We start from the raw sequence: 19,178 nt of genomic DNA, 5'->3' as shown, positions 1-19,178 counted from the left end.
ACGCTGCCTGTTCATCACCGATCCAGCAGCAGCACTGAGTTGGGGGCATTTTCCAGCCCTCTCCTGCCGGAGCAGAGGATGCCACCTGGGTTGCGCGGGTCTCTGGGGAAGACAAGCTCCTTCTGCCGTGGGGCTGATGAGCAGCGGATTCTCCGGCCACCTCTGCTGCTGGCTGCCAGCACAGTGGCACAGGTTTTCTCCAAAGTGTTTTGCCCATAATCTGGTTTTGGTTTTGGTTTTTTTTTTCATAGTATGTGCAACAACATAACAGAAACCGGTAAGTCCTTGGCTGCTGTGAGGGGCAGACGTGGCAGTCTCCAACAGCAAAGACAGTGGATGGCCCCAGCTGACCGGTGGCAGGGCAAGGCCAGTGGTGTTGCACACTTGTGATGGGGAGGAAAGGGGATTATGCCGGGAAAAGCCGGATGTTCATGTTTTCCAGCCTTGCGGAGCCTCTCTGGGGGCTGCACTTCAGCAACCGGCAGAGACGTGAAGCCTAATGCAGGAAAACAAGCAGTCCCGCTGGTATGCCCAGGCTTTGCTGGGACCGAAGGGACCTCGAGTTCAACAGCCTTAATGGCATCGCTGACGGTGCATTAATGAGGTCGAGTGAAGAATGTGGTGACCTCAGTCAAGTATCCTGTTAAAGGCACGCTCAGATGTGGTGGCTCAGGACCAAAACCCTTGCCTTGTGTCACCGGAATGTCACCGGCCAGGGACCCGCTACCCAGCAGTTCAGGGACAGCCACAGTGGGGGTGCAGGGACAGGGCGGGTTTCACAGGTACCCTGGGGCTGAGCCTACGTTTAGGTATAAATACTGTGTTTTAATTACGCAGGACAAAAAGGACAGGCCAAAACACAGAACAGCTGCAATAAACAAAGCTGTGGCATGTCTCTGGTATTAGTCATAGGCGAACAGGGAAGCGGAACATATATCTGGGAAGGATTCGGGCTATCTGCTAATTAAAAAAGCCTCTGACTGCTGGAGACAGTGTTAATTCACAGAAAGTGTAGTCCCCCTGGACTGTGTTTAGGGCAAGAAAGGATTTACACCTTGTAGAAAGTTATTCTTCTTACAAGGGCTGCACTTAATCGGAATTTTTTCAGAAGAGCTTGTTGAATGAAAAAGGAATTGAGTCTCTGATGGAAAGTCTTTGGCTTTCCTCATCTTGCTTTCATTTGGTTAAAGCCACAGCATCCCTCCCACAGACACAGCTTGCACTAACTTTCATTTCTCCTTCCAGTGTGTCACACAGCCCAAGCCCTCTGCCACTGTAATGTCACTGTGGTCACTGCTGAACTCCGAGTCAAACCATTTGGACCAGGTCAATAGATTTTGTGTTCCTCTTGCTGGTCCAAGGGGATCGTATGAAACCAGCATCTTACAGCACTTGCCTGCTCTCCCTGGTGAATTGTTTTCTGGGAGATGGGAGTGGTGCGGGAAGATGCCTGGTGGTCTCATCGCCTTCTCTTGCCTCGATATGAAGCAGCAAGGGCTATTTAGGGATGGCAGACACTTCCAGCGTAAAGATGCTTTCTGACCTTCAAAAACATCAAGGCAAAATTGCCAGAAAACAATCCACTGGGTGAGCAGAGCCAAAGCAGAAGCTGGAGGTTCACCCATCACTGCTCGCTGCAACAGGACGGCTCTGACAGCACAGAATAAAAGCAGAAATAGCAATTTCTCACTGAAGATCTCGCCTGACATCTCTCTGACCTGTAAGCAGCAGGGACTCTCTGCACACAGGTACAGCCTGTTTGTTTGCTGTTGCTTTCGTTGACACTGCTGATTAGAGAAGACAGGCAGGCAGTTGGACAGGGCGTGCGGAGGCAGGCGCTCCGGCCGGTGATTGGGATGCCTCCTCCTGACCCCAAACCCGACTGCTATTGCCCTGCATCTGCAGCTAAATAAACGAAGTAAATCATCCTGGCAGATAGATAATTAAATAATTATCAGCCACTTAATAACAAGGAGTGGGTGTTCAGAATTAGCATATTAGACAGTGTCTTTAAGGGCTAATTGTTGCATTACATCAGAGTTACTCATTCATTATTCTTGTCATTTCGGGTGATAATTTGCACTTTAGGAGACAGAGACAATTTTAGCAGGCAATTAGAGACATGTCAGGCTTGGCCTACTGAGTTACTGTCACAATTATTGCATTTTTTCCGGTGTCCTCATTTGCAGGAGTGTATTTAAGGGCAGTCTAGTAATTTCATGGTTAGGCAAAATAGGCACCGACACCAGGAGAAGCAGTCTGGGATGGAACAAAACCTGATTTCACAGCGCCGGCCACATGCTGGGCTGCTGCTGCTGCTGAGCTCCGGTGCCCACGCGAGCTGGCTGGGGAGGGGGCTACTGGTTTTGCACAGAAGAAAACAAAAAGGGGGGGTTCTACATTGCTAGTGGAAACACTTTACAATCCCCCTGTTGGGAGTCCCACACAGTCTTTGAAAACCCAGTCCCATGTGAGACCTGCTACCACGAGGAGCCATTTGTGTCCAAGAGCTGTTGCCCCTTCTTCACCCCACGCCACCGATGGACACAGGCATCCCCACCTGGTATATGTGAGCAATTAATGGATAAGTGGATATTGTCACCGTTTTTGGCACCTTTGGTGACCTGGAGCAGATCTCAGCTTAGTTCACTTTGCTGCAGGTGCTCGGGGACAGGGGTGGGCTCCGCTCAGGCAGGTGGGGGGTGCCGAGACCGGGGGCGCGCGGCTCGCACCTAATGGGGTTCGGGCCATGGGCTCTCCCCAGCAGTAAGAGGAGAGCACTGCAATCGATCTCAGAAATGTGCTCTCAGAAATTTGGTGCCCATTTGCCAGTTTTTACCTTTCAGTGAGGCTCTGCGAGATAGTCACGGCCAGAGCTGCTACCAACGGGCTGCATGAGGGACAGAAATGCCCAAATCCATTATCACGTAGCAGGGGAGCAGACCTCCATGGAAACTCTCTGAACAGACCTCGCTTTGCTTTTCCCGTGCACGCTCCCCAGAGGGACCAACCTTTGCCAGCCCGAGCGCACGGTCCTGAGCTGGCGCGGAGCTCGGAGGCAGCTGAGCTCCTGCCAGCGCCTGGAGCCGCAGAGCACCCATGCCTACGGGGCCGAGGACGCTCCCGGCGTGCGCGGTGGGAAAGCCCATGCCTGCCCTGTGCCGCCGGTGAGAACACGCGCCCGCTCCCGGTCTTATCCGACTGCTTACCTAGGTGTCTGGTGAGCACTTTTGGCATCTCCGTGGGAAAGCCCTTGCCTGTAGCACCCCAAAAGGAGCGGCTGCAGGCACAGGCGTGGTGGGAGCCGGGACAGGGACACTTAGAGCAGACTCCAAAGAGAGATAAGTTCCCCTGGAAAGCGGCGCATCTGTATATCAAACGGATGCAAATTGTGTAGCTGCTTTACCAGTTAGACTAAATATAATGATGTGTCCCGTGATTTTGCAGACCAACCGAGTCTGAGAATTATGACAAGGTTTAAATATTTCTTAAACTACAATTGAAAGGAAAAACTAGATTTGTAACAGATGCACCTTGGGATACATGCATTATAAGGGTATATACAGTCAAATAGAGTTAATTAAGCTAAAACCATAGTAAATCTGCCAGACCCATATTAACACTATAGTCAAAATTGTGGAAAATATAGTATTTTCTATAATAAATCCTGTTCTGTTAGATTTATGTTGGCATCTGCATAGTTACCATAGTTTTACAATAATCATTGATCAATCAAAGTTTTATGACAAAACTATAATTTTACTGTGTTTCTTTCTTACTTAGTTTCCTAGTTTGCTTAATTCCCAGAATGCAATACAGTAAATCTTTTGATCTGAGATATTAAGTAGATAATAAGAATGCCATGTAAGATTTGCTTATATTTTAAACTGTCTTTACAAATGATTTATAATTAGGACCAAATCTAAGACAAAACATTATTAAAGTCAAAACCCTCCATAAATTACTAGAGTTTGCTTATGCCTGTAGTAATTTATTAGGGTTTTACTACAGTATTTTCTCTGGTGATATCCAAAGCTTTATATGTCATAAATGGAAAATATGAGTTGGTAAACCATACAGAAAACAGGAATGATCCCCAGTGACCTGAGATGACAAACTCATATTCTGATATAACATCAAAATCATTTTGCAGTGGAAATATAATGGTACCAATAATACAATTGTGCCAGACCCCAAATGCATCTTTCTTCCTTAAAATTAAATCTTTATTTATATGGTTTTTTAAGTTATCCTGTTTACAGATGGAATATAACCTGTAGCTGGGCTGGCTGAGGGGAATGCTCGGTTCGTGTTTCCTGGCATCACACAGATGGCTCTTCCGTGGGAAACCCGCCGGGTTCAGCTGAGCCTTGCGTGGGGAGCAGGGGCCGCAGCGCCCAGGGATGCACCTGGGGCTTTGCTACGTGGGGCTTTACTGTGCGGGGGTTTGCTACGCAGTGCCCAGCATCCGCTGGCACCTTTCTACCCTCTGCAAATGGACAGAGCCCATGTCCCCACGGGCACGCTCCCGAGCAGGAATTGGAGCCATTGCCGAGCACTCTCTGGGTCCCTGCCTCCTGCCAGCTGTGTCCATTCCTCTCTCTGCCCCTTTTTATAACTCTCGTCTCAGCCCATGAAACTGTTGAGCCTACAGACTATTTTGAAGCACAGGGTTTTTCGTTTCATTAAAAGGCTCCTTCCTCATCTTTCACAGCAAACTGTAAATAACAGAAATGAAACCTGTGGCCAATTTAGCAGTCTGCTAAAATAGAGAAAAATAAAATAAATAAAATAAAATAAAATAAAATAAAATAAAATAAAATAATAACAGATAAGAAGACAAAGACGAGTGATTGCAAAAGCTGCACTAGCAGGTTGTTCTGACCATCTCTCAAGCTACACTGTCTCTGCTCCTCCATCTGTGATACCATCAGAAGGCACTGATTGAATTGCAGGTTTGTTATCAGTCTCTCGCCATCCATCACCCACAGATAATCCTTTAGCTCCGACATCAGGCGGTGCTGATCGCTGTTCTACACCTGGTGAGATGAGCCCGGGATGCTCTCGAAAGCCACAGAGATTGTTTTAGGCAAATCACTCTGCAGACAACCAAGCAGTGGCAGCTGCACCGAGCCGCAACTGCTGCAGGAATGTCCCTTTCCATCGAGGACAGCACCAAAAAGGCAGACATTTGGCCTGAAAGTGATTTGTATTCCTGAGAATAATCATTCGTACCTTGTCTGATGTGTTTCGTGAGGTGGATGTATAAATTAAAGTCTGTTTGATAACATTGCCTTAACCTGCAAAGCATGGCTCCTAGGTTTTGTCAAGATGTGGATGCTGAGAACAGCAATCCGAATTAAATGACAGTGCGAATCGGAAGTGGCTTGGTAAACTTGAGTTAAATTCATTTGTGAATGCTCATTCAGAATTGAAATCTTGTTAATTAGGTTTAGTTCAACTTATGAGCACTTTAATTCTAAATAAAATTTTCACTGCAGGAGGGCATTTAATGAGGTTTAGCTAATCCACTGTAAATTCACACCTTAAATTAATTCTAATTAAATTTCCTGAGCAACCCTGGAAAAGCTGGACCAAATGTAGTGGGTCTGCTGTACCTGCATGGGTTGTGAACACCGGTGGGTGCTGAACCCCATTGAGCACTTCAGGAAAGGTGCAGGACTGGCTCAGGCCCCTATCGACTGGGCACCGGCCCTGTGGGAACTGCCTGGGAGACAGCCAGGGGAAATTCAGCTTCACTGCAACTGGAATATTTTGCAGCGACGTGGCATTTTATATAGGAAAACTTGAAAGTGATTCATGCAAAAACACCGTATTACCAAAACATTGTATTACATTATATCAATGTTATCATTTATCTTTTACACTACTGTACGCATGTGGTAGTGTTGTGACTTTACCTGAGGGAATGATTCACTGTGATCAGTGCAAAGTGTTTCAACATTCCTGTGCTGAAACTGCAGACTTCTGTGGAGTTTCAAAGTTTAATATTGCATGCCAGCATAATTTAGATTTTTTTTTTTAACAATATATTTCCAATAGATAAAAGCTTTTATTCTGACAAAATCTTGTTATGAGTCATCACTAGAAGCTTTATTGTTCTTCCTTTTTTCTTTACAGTATTTGTCATTATTTGTCCAGTCTTCAATCAATTCTGCCCGGCTTTAGGGCTTCTCATTCACTTCTCACTTTCTTGCCCCTTAATGCCAGGAATTATTTTCTGTGTGGACCATGTTCAGTCCAGCTCAGGCAATAGAGCTCATGGGAACCAGAGCTTCCAAATTCAGCCCTGGATGAGGAGTCCGTTGGGCGGTTCAGTGCTGCAGCAGAGTGGGGCTGGTGCCCGGCACTGAGGAGGGTGCCCAGCTGAAGGCAGTCTACAGACTAGCGGGGCTGGGGTTGTATCGGAGAGACAGGAGCCAACTCTCAAACTTTGTACCAAGGGTACCTATGGCGATGTAGGCAGGGTGCGTGCGAAGGTACCGCAGCACCCAAGGGACAAGCGAGTGCTCCCGGCCGTCTGCGACAGAGAGGCGGCGGATCCAGCCTCGCCGGTCATGGCAAATGTATTGCATGTATTGCAAACTTAAACACTTGTTATTTTATTTGCAGGGGGGCACATCTCAGCCCCTTACACGGGCAGATGCTGAAGCTTGGGGCAAAGCCTATGCTCTCCAGAAGGAGACCTGGGTGGGAAATCACAGCCGAAGTGAGCACGCGCCAGATGTTAATGTGGTATTTAGCCTGTGCTCCAATAGCCAAATACACCATAACCACAGCCAAAACACCATGTCCTGAGTGGACTAAAACTCCCATTTCCCTTGTCCATCGTGTGCCATATCCCCATTCCACCGTGACCTGTTCTGTCCCCACGGGACCCACTGCACTGCACTGGCTCCGGCCCCTCTGTCCAAAGGACCTTGCATCATGCATCCTGCGCAGTAGTCCTGTGCCCTTGTCCGTCCCTTACTGATGGGCTCTTTGATGGCCACGCTCGGTGTAGCAGCACTCTCTTGGTCCTTATGCTTTTGTAGGGAGGAGAGGGGAGAGGACCCTACACTGCAACACAGACGTATGCAGATTACACCATTAAATTTTTATGTGAATTCAAAAAATTCAGTGTTGACTTCATGACGCAAATAGGTATGAAAATTCTGGTGAGCACGCTCATTGTTACAGAAATCAAATGGCTGAACAGCCACTAATGAGGCAGACAAGAAGCTTCACTCGTCCTCTGAGGATTTGAAGGCAAGAAGAGAAGAAGGAGCGCATTACATTATTCATGCTGCCTTGTTTGAGTTTCAAATCATAGGAAGTCACAGCGAAGGGGGATTTGGGATGTGCCGGTGACCTGCTCTGCTCGGGGAGGGGGGCCTTAAAAGTCCTGTCACCTAATTGACAACCACTCATTGCAAACGTGGCTCTCACGTGACTGAGATCTCCCTTCCTGCGTGGAGCCTGCGCAGTCAGTGCAAGGGCAGAGGGGGCTCCCTGGACCCCGTACCCTGTGACACGTGGGGGGATTCCACGGGGGTGCCCCAGGATGAGGGAGATGCACTGGCAGCACCTGCCGATGCTGCTGCCCATGATTGCCAGGCACTGCCCACCCATAAGACCTGCCCTCACTGAGCAGGGCACCCAGGTAGAGCTGCACCATCTCACCACTGCTCAGGTCACTCTGCAGCACCAGCTGCGGTCACTATTCAGGTGTCTCTCTTGCAGCAGCAGCTCGGGGCTCCAGCTGCTCTTTGGCACCGCACAGGCACCAGGCAGAGCCAGGTCTGCTTGGCAGAGAGGGGATCTGCACCGTTCGCAGGGCCCTACCACGAGAAGTGCCCAGAATGGCTGTGCAGTCACCCTGGGAGCACCCAAACCCCAACCCGTGCCACTGGGAGAGCACCCAGACCTCTCCCCGCATGTACCTTCCCTCCCCATGCCCTGTGTCGCTTCAGGAGGAGGCGGGCGTGTTGCATTATTAACTGATTAAAACACACTGTATTCTGCTGGAACAGTCACAGAATCTTCTTTAGAGGGGAAGAAAAAAGGGAAAACAAGGGAGAATAATTGATCTGAGAAGAAAACATGTAGGCAAGTGTTCCATAAAGCAGGGATGAGGCATACGTTGTAACTGTTGACCAAGCACTCACGACTAATAAACAGATTCCCTGAGTACTTCTGCATTTTGTAATTATTACTTACCCATAAAAATTCCTTCTCCCTCCTGCCAACATTATCTTAGTAAACTTTATGAGTGCTCATGAGGTTAATGCAGAACCATAAATCTGCAACGGGTCACAGGAGTGAGAGGAGAGGAAGTGTTTGTAAATCTGTTGGAATTGCTCGGGTTTGTTTATTTAATAAAATACTGTTTCAGAAAATGGCAGGCAGGCTCCTGTCGGGGCCAGGGTGCCCACTCAGCCCTTCCCAGCGGTGGTCTGCTAGCCGGTCATCCAGCCTGTTCGTGGGTCTGTCTGATGCACCATGCCACTCACGACTGCAGCCCACTCCACTCTGGTGCTGTTTGCTTTAGCAGCATCCTTTGATGGTTGTACTCAGTGTTTTAAATTGTGCACCCTGGCACTGCTGAGGCCACTGCCAGTCCAGGGCCACCACCATCCAGCGGCAGCAAGGTGGCCCGGCAGCCCATATGCCTGTCCACGCTGCCCACCTCCAGCAGCGATGCTGTGCCACAGACAGCATTAGGGGCATGGGACCATGGTCTTGGCTTCCTCAGCACAGCCAACGCGGGGTTAAACTTGCCCCCCCACCCCGTTCTCTGGGTCAGGGTGTATTTGCTTGGATTTTACATTGGAATTTGAAATCCAGGGCTACAAGGAAACATTTATTTTCTTGCCCTTCAATGATCAAACAAGTGGCGCCGAGGCACAAGGAAGCGGAGTTTCCATTAGTAGAGCTGTTTTCTTTTTGCTGTAAAATATCAAATATTTTGACATTTCCATCAGACTTTTCTTTGTATCAAAGCTTTAATGGCAGAATAATCTCAAGGCTTTTAGACTTCATAGGTTTTTATATTTCTGAGCACTCCCTACTTTATAAGGGGACACTTCTGAAGGTACATGTTATTCCTTTCTCAAAGACCAAAGAAAAGGTAATAAAAACAAGAGCCTTGTGAAGACTCCAGGGGAAGCAGGCTGATGGGCTGCTGGGGGCTGGGGCTCCGCGCCGATCCGCTCTCCCAGGAGCAGGCTGCTGCCTTCCAGGAGCCTCGCAGCGCTGGTGGGAGGTAAGCGACCATCACCCCTCCCCTGTGTGACAGTCGGGGAGATGAACACTGGGGCATCATCATCACCTGCATCATGTTCGCAAGATGGAAGAACGAGTGCGTCACTTGAAGGCAAGGTCCATCACGACGTACTGAACTGTCTGGAGAGGGAAACCAACTGCTTCTCCAGCAACTCCCTGAGGCAAAGCCCTTGCCCAGGTCCCGTCCCAGCCTGACGGGGTACAAACAAATACATTTCATGTGGTGTCAGGGCAAAGATGCCTCCAAATGCCGGTTGGGGCACGCTGGGAGACCGCTGCCCCTGGGCCAGGGGTGCCAGCCTCTCCTTCCTGCCCTGGAGTGGGTCCCCTGGCGCGGGGGCTGCCACCCAGCCTCTCCCACTAACCCTGGGGAAGACGTGGGGCTGTCTGACTGACGTGATTCCTTCTCTCTACAGTTTTAATCAATAAATACCTGCAATCGTTGGAATTTCAGGACTATGCTGCACCCTACTAGCCCTTTCGAGTGAAGGAGGAGGCTGGGGGGAGGGAGCTCGCCCCCGCTTGCAGGGCAGTGTGTCTGCGGGCTCCCGACAGCTGCACGGGCCATTTCCAGGCAGGGACTGGAGGGGATCCCCCAGCAGGTCTGTAGCATCTGTGAGTGGCAGATCATGGGAGATTTATTTTGGTTTAGCTATGCTATCCATTTATCCCCAGCCCTGCTGTGTCCATCTGAACTCAGGAATCCCCTCGCCACGAGCTGCCTGTGCCCAGTGCAGGCAGGGGCAGTCAGGGCTGCTGTTTGACAGAGGGGCTTGGTTTTGAGGTTGGGCTCACCAGCCTGCAGTAGAATGTATCGCATTTTTCACCATTATTCTGTGTAGCTCGCTCGTTACCCGCTAGCTGATTGTTATCACCCCCTCTATAAACTCCTGCTGGGGATCGTTGCTCTCCGGTGCAGCTCCTGCAGTGTTTTGCCAGCCCTCCAAGGAAGCAGCCAGCCTCACCACCTGCCTGCAGCCCTTCCCGGACCTGCCTGTTACCAGGACCAGCTCATTTTCTGGAATATTTTCATTGCTGAAACCAGAACCCAGACCGGACCTAATGGTCAGCAGTCACTGTTTGGTGGGATGATGCTCCTGCCTGTCCCTGCAGTCCCAAGTGCTGTTTGCTCTCCAGCTTGCTTTGTGGAAACTGTCTTTCCCAGGATTCTTGATTTCTTTGGCCTCCTGCAGGTTGCTGTCCATTGCTGGATCTCACCAGGGATCAGTGAGCGATGCCCATGTGGGCCAGTGGACCTTCCTATGTCTCCAGACTGATCCAGACCCAATCGACTCCCTTGGCATGCTGAGGGTCCTGTGGGTGTGGAAGAGCTGGACCAGGCAATGGGCTCACACCAGTGCCTGCAGCATCCCCCATGCCCCCCATCACCATGACAATGTCTCCCTCGAGCACACGTTTTCCAGCTCCCGATCCCCTGCACGGGGATGGACTGGTGGGCACAGGTCCAAGGGGACAGCAGCAAGCTGGCGAGCAGCCAGCACTGGCCGTACAGCACCCGGGAACCAGCCGGGTTTTTCCACAGAAGGCAATTCCCATGGGTGGCCGCACTGCCACCGACCCAGCTCTGCCACACGCAGCTGGGAGCAAAACAGGAGCAAGTTATGAAGCCCCTCCAGGCAGGCCTCCATTTTCTGGTGGCGTGTAAATGTCTTTCAAGAGCAGCATTGCTTTGAAGTTACTGTTATCTCACTTTGATAACAATCTGTTTAATGTCTTGTGTCAAAGTAATTAGAGTGTAATTACTTTTTTTCTTTTAATAACAGGTATTTTAATTGCTGCGGGGCTAACAATCCTGCTGTGGGAATGCCTGCTCTTGCACTAGCGGCCGTGGCGCAGCTGGCTCCGGTGCAGCTCCGCTGCTCGGCACCCTCAGGCACGCCAGCCCCGCATTCCCGACAAAGGGTCTGCATCACCCGCTCTACTCAGCACCATGTTTCTTGGGCATCACTCTATTTTCTGTGTTTTCCAGGCATCTCTCCTCTCCCCCACTCCCTCCCTGGCTGCTCAGCTGCCTTCCTCCCCTCAGCCTCCTCTCCCTCCCAGCCCTCCACCCCCGTGTCTGTTCTTTGACTGTTTGGACTCTTTTTCTCTTGCCTGTTTATGAATGTGTTCAGTTTCTCCTTTTCCATTTGTTTTCTCCAGACATCAATTTTTCATGCTGGATAGCCGAGGATAATTAATTAATGATTCATAGAAATACTGTGGCTATAATATATAATTAGAGGATGGCTCATAACCTGTTGCAGAGGCAGTTATCAGTAATTTCAGAATAATTAAGAGATGTTTTTTAGCACATTTCAAAAGCCCTTACAGAATCAAGTAGATGGGCTGATTTATTTCTCTATAAAACTCAGGGACACACCTTAGTGGCGCACATAGCAGCATTTCCCATCTCCTTTGTGGTCCTGCACTGTTCTGTGGGCTGGGGGTCGGGGCTGGACCCCAGCCTGGTGCGACCCTCCTGCTTCAATCACAACAGAAAGGCCCCCCCTTTCCAGCCCACCGCCCCTTCCCAGGGGGGCTCCAGGGTGGAACTGGACCACAGCAGCTTGGCTTGGGATACAGCTTCAGCATCTCACTGCCAGGCTGGTATTTATTTCAACATGAGAGTGACAATTAACATAAATAATGTGACTGTCACGTTTAAGATAATTTAACCTGTCTTTAGTTTTGTCATTTAGAAATCTGCAAAAATCAAAGAGTGGCTGCTGGGTTGTTTTCAAGGGAAAACAATCAGATTTTCCACTTATGTCACAAGCGACGAGCAGGTCTGAGTGAACAATTCTGGAAACTCTGAATATACCAAATATCAAATAATCCGTTGAACATTTTGAAAAGGACTCCTCCTCTGCTCTGCGCCATACTGCAGCGGCGGGTGCCAGCACTTCCCCTGGGCTCTCTGTTTCCCGCAGGATCCCCTCACCTCAGTCCGATTGAGGTTTCCATTCAGGAGCATCCTACAGTAAAGTGTATACCATATTGTATAAGATGCCATTTTGAAGCGTTCTAAGTGTGATACTCTAGTAATTATAGAGAGATTAAACAAAGACAGCTCTCAGCAGGGAGGAATTACGGGTAAGAAAGATCCTGACAAGAAAATGACAACGAAGAGTGGCCCAAAGAGAGTTATTCAAGATTAATAACTTTGTTATTAGAGGCATTTCTTTCGTACGTAAGGGTGTACATAAATACACTTGGAAGCTTCCAGATGGCCATGCCAAGAACTGAATTCATCACGCCGTTATTTGTTTTGTCAGTGTGTTCCAACCACAAACCCAGCCCACAAACAACCGCAGGGGCTCCCCAGGATGGGCGGCATGGCGGGCATGCACACGTGTGCCCCCATGTGCAAGCCAGACCCACGTGCAGCCAGGAGAGCCCCCAAAATTCGCCCATAAAGGAGGAAGGCGGCTCGGCAGGCGCACAGGAGGGAGACGGTCCCGGCAATGCCGGAGTGATGCCAGTGCAGGGCTGCCGCCTCCCTCCCGCCCTGCTCCAAAGCATCCGACCAGACCCCGCTCCAGCCCACTCTCCCCAGGGCTGGCCCCGCGGCCGGGCCCCCCACGGATGCAGACGTAGCTCTGTTCATCCCAAATAACTCCGGAGAGGCCAAGATTTCCGCTTTCCTCCATTCACAGTGGTCACGATTGCAGAGGACTCTCAAGGGCAGGTGAGAGCAGGAGCATTAGCGGCAGTGGGGGCAAGGGCTGCTCCAGGGGCACAAGCCAGGAAAGCTGCCAGAGGGGTATGATGGGCCGGGGCTGCCCGAGCATCCCCCCACCACCCCAATGTCAGTGGTGGAGACCCTGAGTGCTGGCACTGTCCCAACCCCAGCAAAGACGGACCCAGCAGCGAAACCCTCCCTCTTTTCCCGTCATTACGGTGGTTAAACTGTTTTGCTCCTCATGTCTTCCCCACCTAAGGTGATTAGATTTTTTTTCTCTCTTTTTTTCCCCCTTTTCTTTTTTTTAGTACCACAGGGTGTTAAAACCAGTCTTCCTATTAGGGGCTAGTCATATTCAGAGCCTTAATGATAGATTAAATACCAAATACCTTAACATTTGAAAAATGACATTTATTATACAGAGTTGTAAATAGAGAAAAAAAATGACAATAGAACACAGTGTAGATCTTACATAAACTGCACCAGTTCTGTGTAATGACTATGATAATGTCAGTGCTAACAAGCAGATAATTGGCATCACTGAGATAATTTTTGGCACCTTATGCAGAGGGGAAACTGTTCTGCATAATTATTTTACCTAGGAATATTCTTCATTTAACAGGTCTATTTGCATAACGGTTGGAACTTTTTAAGCTATAAAGGGTGTTTAATATGTTGATTTGTTTTATTCACAAAACAATTGTTTATTCATGAGAACTGGCACCTGAGGACTTTAGTAATTACGCCACAGTGACCCAGTTGGAAGCAAGAGCCTTTTATTGGATTTACAGGTCCAGGTGGAGGCAGGATTAGCAGACCACTCACAAACTCCTAACAGGCTTTTATAGACATTATAAAACTGAGTCATTCTCTGTAGTAAAACTTTATTTCTTTAACTTTTACAAAGTTGATAACTTCAGCACTTCACCGCTGGTGGCAGGCACCTGCTCGGGGGCTGCGCGTCCCCCGCGTGCCTGGGGACGATAGCACGAAGGTCCTCGCCTCTCCAGATGTGACACAACCAAAGTGAATTCTCCTCAGGTTCTCAAAGCCCAGCGGCTGCAAATCATGCACATCACTGCCTTGCAATTAAGAAGGAGTGTGCAATAAAAAGGACGCGTGGTGTGATGCATGCAAGCCGTGCTTATGTAGGAATTGTAATCGGATCGGCATGTAATAGGTCAATATTATCAAAGCACTGGAGTGCAGAGATGAGTGCATTTTTCAGACCAAGCGCAGTCTTGACAGGTCAGGCTGATGAGCTTTCTTGGTGCCCAGGCAATGGCCCTGCAAGCGTGTGCCAAGCCGTCTGGAAACATAAAAGATGTTGGACACCAGCCTTGGACTTCCATCGCAAGCAGATACCTGGCCAAAGTCCATGTGCTCGATGGTGCTTTCTCTCTAAGGCTCTAGGCAACTCACATTTGTCTTCCTTTGCCACCCTGACTCGAGGGAACCTCAGGCCATCCTTGCCAGATCCTGCACTACATATCAGAGAGTCCCATCCCAAGTACAATTCCAAAGCAGGCAATGAACTCTGGCTTTGACTGGGTGTTCCATACCAAAACCTCAGCGTGTTCATCCATGCAGTTGCCACCAGCATGATTCATAGCAGCCCTGAGGCTTAAAGTCCTCCCTGGAAAAGTTCAAATTCCCCAGAGGTTACGCTTTGATGCTTACTTGGCTTCTCCATCTCTGTTTCTGAATCTGCTGGCAAACAATTCCTGTAGCTAGGAAAGCAGCAGACGTTCTCTGACAAACACTTTACATCCAGCAAAGCACTCTTGACACTTTGAGAGAAGGGACCGTCACTTGAGAAGCTACAATTGCCTGAAATTTTCTAGCAGACACTCAAAGCTCCCAATGCCATGCTCCTTTCAGCCTTGTGCCTCACGCAGCCATTGCTTACAAAGAAGACCCTCAGGGAATATTATTGCAAGCAAGAACTTTGCCAGAAACCAGCAAGTCGATAAAGAGAACCTTTTAAACTTGTTTTATGAAAAACTCATCCAGTCTTTTAGATCCTACATCAACAAGGCCAAAAAGAATTGTTAGTAAATCATTACTACAGCTTTGATTCTGCAAGGTCTCGAGCATCCCTAAAGTTTCAACCTGTGAGAACTCCTATTGACTACCAAATTAATCATGTGCTTAAGTACCTTGCTGAATAAGAGCCCTAGAAATGATTTGCCAACAGTCTTATCGCAGAGCAGCTCCGCACTCCGCCGAAGCAGAACCAGACACACATCCAATGTTTGGATTCAGGAGTTGGAAACAAAAGCCCTGTTCCCTGGGGTCTCACCCCGACACCTCGCTTTTATGGTAACTCTTCCCCCAGTGATGTTGAAGGCAGGACTGGTGCGGGAGCTCAGCGCCAGCACTCACAGCAGCGTCCCTTGCAGCAGATCTCAGCTCACCAGCCAAAGGGGAGTGCCTTGCTTTGTTCTTTGTAGTTGTGATATTGCTATTTAATTTAATTTCTGTTAGTTTTTCTGCTACCTGATCAAGCAAACCATGCTTGAGCTGAGCAGCAAGATAATCAGCATGCTCACAGTGCACGTACAGTGTGTGCCCCAGCCTCGCAGGGTTGGAGTCTGTTCCTCATACAGCGACACTGATTTTGAAAGTAACACTTCCAGGGCCAGCTGAAATATGTGTTAAATATGAGCAAGTTGGAGTGTTATCACCACACCATAACTCAAGGAAAGTTCTGGCACATTGTGCAGCATGTTTCACTGAACATGCCTGTATCAAGCCCAGCTTGTTACTGAACAGCAAACACTTTCTGGCGGCAAAAGCTGACCTTTGCAGTGGCAATTTCCATCAGTAAGCATCAACATTCACACCGCAGGGCTGATATTTGCCCGGGGTGAACCCGTCATGAATTTGGTGCCTGGCACACGGCGGTCGCAGCTCCGGAGAGCCTGGGCACTGGAGCAGCAGTCGGTGCCGTGCAGCAGGAGCAGTGCTGGCAGGAGGGGCGAGGGCTGCTGGTTCCGTGCTCGAGGCAGTGGTGCATGGGTCGTGGGAAGCCTCGCTCCTCCGGCTGGGCACAGAGTTACTCCGTGACTTTAGTCAAGTCATTTAATTTCTTCTGCTTCTCAGCTCTCTGCTTTCAGTAGTGCCGTGTCTCTCCCTCATGTAGCCAGGCTCTAACCTGGGGTATGAGAAGCCTCTCAAAGCCCACTGGGAGCCTCTGCTCGGTGCTGCCTTTGAGGAGATGATCAGCTGGCATGCTCCGTCTGCGCAGCCTGCAGGTGACTGGTTGCTGCCCTTTAAAAATCCTCTCCCTGCAGCCTTTCATCTGCCCCACTTTAGAGAAAACTATTAAATTTGCTAAAGGACTTAGTTATTCTCTGAACCTGCAGACATCAATTTTCCTGTGAAAAAGCTAGCTATGTAACTCATTTTATTATTTATTATGCTTGTCCATATGTATGCATGTATGTGCGTGCGTGCATATTTGTCTCTGCTCCTCTGCAAACCTATGGGCCCAGGAATTTCAGCTCAGCTAACTTTTTTAAGATAAAATTCCGTTTCTTCTCAAACAAGGCTGTTGGCTTTAGTGAAGAGAGGTCTGTAATGTGTTTGCATATGAGACATTTAATTTCTCACTGTGTTTTGATGAGGTTTCCCCAACCTTCATTCTAGCGTATCTGCTGGAAGGAATAGCCTGTACCAAGGCAATGGACTCGGAGTCAATACATCACACATTCTTTCAAGGCCATCTCACTGGCCTCCAATGTTCTGCAAAATGTTTCACTCTCTGCTGTTTTATAAACTTTATGTGCGAGCCTGCCAATTTTCAGCTCTCACCTGGAACTTCCAGTGCCTGGAGTCATCCTCTCCCCCTGCCTCGTCCTTGCTGGCACATGGGCCCCCAGAAGCTTGCCAGCAGGAGTTTCCACTAGATCTAGTCCATCTGCTGCATTAAAAACTCCTAAGTGCCTGCCTCAAATCACCATCCTCACCCAGTCAGAGAGAGGTGTCCAACCTTAGGGATTAGCAGGTGATAGATGGAAGCCACTCTGCTCTTACTCATTGAAGGACCGCAATTACTGCATCCCGTTCCGCCCACAAGTTCTGCACCACTTTTTTCTTATGACTCCACCAGGCCATGTGTCTCGGGGATGAAGACCACACTCACTCCAGTTGGATTTTTCTCCTTTTCAATTCCCAAGTCAGCTCTAGTTCAGTGGGTAGATTTATTACTACTCCTCCGTGCTCCCTGGCTCTGTGCCACGGCAGGGAAAATAGCAGCTCAGACAATATTCTAAATAGAAGGAAACATGGTCCTGCACTGACAGCCATCGGCGTCATGTGTCCAACTCACGGTTGTGGTCCCCGATGATCCCCAGTGCCTGGGAAGGGGGTCAGCACCCCAGCGATGGTGCTGCCACTGCCACAGCCACCAGCAATGCTCCTTGGCGCTGCGCAGGGGAGGTTTGATTTTACAGATGTTGATCAGAACTGCATTTCTGCTCCCCACCCTCGTGGGACTCTCAGGAGGTGTCACAGCAACAGCAATGAGAGACGCGGTCCCCAGGTGTGGCATCGCAGAGGCGGTGCAGAGCCCTGGTCCCCATCCCCAGCTCCGGAGGGACAGCGGGAAGGTCTCAGCACCGGCGAGGAATGGAGCCTCATGGAGAGAAACCAGAAAGCCTGGGGAGCTTCAGCGCAGTTAGGATGAAGGGGGGATGGTCAAACTTTGCAAAAACCTGTGGGTGACTGCATCTACCATGGCATGGGAAACCAGCCTGCCTGCATGGGCAGAACAGGCCGGGGGGGATGCAGTAGGCTCCATGGAGGAGAATCGTGGGGTCTAGCTGGTTTGCTTGTTTGGCTGATGGAGCCCATCTTGATTCAAGATGCTGAGGACATTATTGATCTAAACAAGTTGTCAGTGAAGGAAAAGTTGTAATTGCTGCTGTAGTTGCATTGTAACACACCAGCCCCGAAGGGAAATTAAAGTTTGTAGCTAATAGGGTTGTATGATCCTTCAACCTTTGATGTATTGAATCTCGAGCAGCCCGTGGAATACTGATTTGATGCACAAAGGATCATTTTTAACAGCGAACGTACCTCCAATTTCCTCCAATCCAATTCTCCTTTCGATCCCACCGTGTGGTGCGTGCAGCGGGGGATGCCGCAGCGGCAAGGGAACAGATCACGGTGTGCTGGGTGGCATCGGTCTGCCGAGCTGGTATCCTCCCTCCTCTGCCCTTGGGTCTCTTGCTTCAACTCCCGCATTTCTGTGAGTCCCTAACTCTTGCTGTGTGAATAAAACAAGCAGGAATGATGTCCAGGACAAGGCAGTATTGCATGTATGTGTGCATGCTGTGAGAATGAGCCAGAAATGGCTCACCTTTGCATGGCTCCCTGCATGAATGACTATTTCTTAGTTTTAGACTATAGTAATTCTTCCAGTGCCTTGGGGAAGATGGGATCAACGGGCTGCATAGCTGATAAACAAGAGGGAACTACAGGTCCCGTGTCTAACAGGAGAAGCGTGCCCATGCCCTGTCTGCAGCATGCAGGAGGAACAGCATTTCCAGTGTACAGGGGAAACAGGCACGTCCGGCTGCGGCGTGTGCAGGCGTCTTTGTGCACAGGGCTGTGCACACATGTGCACACACCTTCACGCCTACAGGTGTTAGTTACCTGCTTTTGCTCTGCCCCGCAGCTCTCGCTGCTCACACTTCAGCCACAGCGTGTGTGGGCTGGCGAGGGTCCAGCTCCAGCCTGCATGGGAAAGAGCTTACGCTGTGACTCCTCTAATTCATGCTGGAGCTGCTGCTGCCACATCCATTCAGAGAATATGAATTTTGCAGCAGGAGCATCATTTTCCTGAATTCAGCTTTCAGCGAGGGTGTAATGTCTCATCGTCCCACCTGGCTATGATTTCCTTAAAGAAGCAATTACTGATGTTTCAAAGCACAACTGCCTGCTCCCCCATTAATCACCTGCAATTATAAAACTGAAATCTGCTTAACAGTCGGTCCCCAAAGGTCACTAATCAGGGAAATTAATAGTCCTCAGGTTTTTGTTTGGGAAGCCAGCGGGGGTGAGGCGCGTTGGTCCGGGCATGTGAGCCTGGGGCTGGGTTGTGCATTCCCAGCATGTCCCGGAGCAGAGGGCAGGGCTGCGCTTCCCCCAAAACTGCATGTGACCCCGCAGCCCCTCGCACTGCCTCTCGCCGAGCCTCTGC

The sequence above is a fragment of the Accipiter gentilis genome, chromosome 7, assembly GCF_929443795.1.
Source record: "Accipiter gentilis chromosome 7, bAccGen1.1, whole genome shotgun sequence".
Lineage (NCBI taxonomy): Eukaryota > Metazoa > Chordata > Aves > Accipitriformes > Accipitridae > Astur > Astur gentilis.
The sequence above is the reverse complement of the archived record's forward strand: the minus strand, read 5'-3'. Positions refer to the sequence as shown.